General features: G+C 40.6%; 2 protein-coding genes across 1 annotated transcript in view; both read right to left on the bottom strand.

Annotated features, from left to right (window-relative positions):
* LOC138012963 (coiled-coil domain-containing protein 93-like) overlaps positions 1-2,500 on the bottom strand; it is a 298,808-nt gene that overhangs the window by 188,149 nt on the left and 108,159 nt on the right.
* Positions 1,980-2,500, bottom strand: part of LOC138012961 (coiled-coil domain-containing protein 93-like) — a 24,369-nt gene continuing 23,848 nt past the window's right edge. Inside the window, exon 8 of the transcript XR_011125120.1 lies at positions 1,980-2,500. This exon is cut by the window's right edge and continues 190 nt beyond it. The gene's annotated coding sequence lies outside the window, so the exon portion shown is untranslated.

The following is a 2,500-nucleotide window of genomic DNA, read 5'->3' as shown; positions in this document are numbered from 1 at the left end:
AATTTCTCGTCATGGTGTTGTCGTCAAACCAGTTTTGGCCGCCAAGCTGAGACTGCTTCGCAAGGGACGCATTGAAGCGCATCACTAAGCAAACATTTCTGAAAATTGTGATTGCAATGATGGCTATTCATTTTAACACCTTGAATAATGTTCCATTGATTTTCGGTGCGTAAGATTAATTAATTTGATGAAAAATTTATTTTTGAATGTGTTTAAAACAGGATACTGTAATAGCAAAGAGCTAGAGATCACTTCCTAAAGTGCAGAATAGACGACTTCGAAATGCGAGGAACTTTTGTCTGTCCTTACTATTTTTCGTCCATGAGTCTTCCGTTCCCAGACACAGTTGCAAGAAATGTTGCGAGTTCAACTATTTTAGTTAATTTCCCTGACCGCTCTCAAACGAGCTTGAGTATCAGCAAGTGCTCTCATACGCGAGTTGATAAGCAAAGTAATTTAACTACAGACAATTAAAATGGGTCTTTTCACGTTGTCGAAGCCGTTAAAGTTGGTAAAACAGCTTTCCAGTAGTAGTTAGTGCTGTAGGTAACACGTGCTGCAGAGTTCCAGTCGATTCTGTGGTTTGTCACAGAATCGACTATGACAATCGAACAAGTTAAAACCAGAACCTCCTCTACAGTAAAAAAATAATACTGGCCAGAGGATAGGTTACCAGTAGCCTTCTATTTTTGTCAGTGCAGTATTAACAAGCACTTCGAGGCATTCTCCCAGGCCAAAAAACTACCAGCTTCCAGCCTAGTTGCTTTGAAGAAATTCAACATGGATAGCCTGCGTAGGGACCCAAGAGGAGGGGGAGGGGAGGGGGGGGGGGGGGGGGGAAAGGGTAGGCTGCTACGCTGGCTACAGCATGGAGCACTTTTTCCTGGAGTAGTAGTCTGAAGCGTCAGCCGTCTCCTCGCCCACGAGGAAACGGCTCACACTTCAGACTACTGGAGTAGCCCTGTGCTTTCTTTAGCGCTTAGTGATTGACTCAAAAATCAAAGGTACATTCTCAGCCAATCAGCAAGAGTACCAAATATTATTGGCTATCGTATTTCGCCGACTGCATTTAGTTGTTTTACGCAAACATCAGCTTATAATGTTATTTGACAGCTGTTATGATTGGTCAGCGTATATTTTCAGCTGAGCGCACACTCGTAAAGCATACCCTTCAGCTGATGGATTATAACGTGTGACTGGAAATACATTATCTAAAATCGGGGGAAAAAAACCGGAAATAAATTTTGACTGAAGTGTTGAGATCAATCTCGAAATTTAGCTTTTTGACCTACCCTGATTTTTGGACTACATGTAAGATTCTTTTTTTTTTTTTGCATTCTTATGGCTTTTTCCATTGGAAACCCACCGTTACTTTTCAAGTCGAAACCAAATCGTGACTATTGAACTGAAACTGGCTCGCATTTTCATACTGCAAGCGTGTTAATTATAGGGAAACAACTTACAAGCAATAAACAAAATGATATTTTTATTGAATAAAAGTACAATTTGATGAGTTTATGCGTTCTTAAAATGTCTATTTTTCTTTCAGTGAAAACGATCCATGATTTCAAGTGTCCGGTCCACACTGGCACGTTTTTAACCCAGTTTTACGCCACCGTTTTCAAAAACCCAAGGTTTCATCTATTCGCATGGCAATCCAAAAGCATTTTCAAAAAAATAGTTTTGAGAAATTCTCCACCTAGGAAACCGTTTTTCGACTGTGCTTTGGGGCGTTTTGTCGTAAGAGATGGCCGCAAACCTAGCTTACTCTCTCTTGATATCCAAAAGGAACTTTTCGCATCGCTCTGCAATAACCACCAAAGTCTGGTCATTTGAAGCAGTATCAGTGCTTACACCGGGGTAAAATCGACCAAACCCTATTGGCTGTTACCAAGACAAAATAAAGAGAAATTTCACAGAAATTAATGTAGAAACGGAAGTCGGTTTCCATTCATACAAACATGACGTCACATGAAGACATCGAGGTAGTAAGCAGCACGTTTGCGAACTCTAAGAGTTGTAAAACGATTTATTTTATCCTACGCATTTCGTGTGACTAACGCACACTTCGTCAGGGATGTTTTACAATACAACACAAGCGACCTGTTTATACACCTACATAAGGGACTAAATTTTTTTTTTTTTTACATTACGTAAAACCGCACCTACGAGAGCGGATTTGCATGTAGGAAACAGGCGGAAAGGTGTGCAAGGAGTGACATATTTTGTGCCTAACATAATTTTGGGGCCCACAGTTAAAAAAAAAAAAAATACATGAAGACATCGGGAACAGGGCAAGATGACAGTTGCGATTCGCCAATTTTGATTCCTAGTGTTCGAACACGCCGACGCCTCTGAAAACACTTCCGTTTCTGTTTCATCTAAAAACATATCCCAAGGGCAGGACCACGCCCTCACTTCCTGTAACCTTAATTTTCTCTTGGTCGTCATGATATTCAACCAGCTTCAAATATAGCCTTGCTTTGAACAACTACAGTAG

This window comes from Montipora foliosa, chromosome 8, assembly GCF_036669935.1.
Source record: "Montipora foliosa isolate CH-2021 chromosome 8, ASM3666993v2, whole genome shotgun sequence".
Lineage (NCBI taxonomy): Eukaryota > Metazoa > Cnidaria > Anthozoa > Scleractinia > Acroporidae > Montipora > Montipora foliosa.
This window is presented reverse-complemented; position numbering and strand designations above follow the sequence as displayed.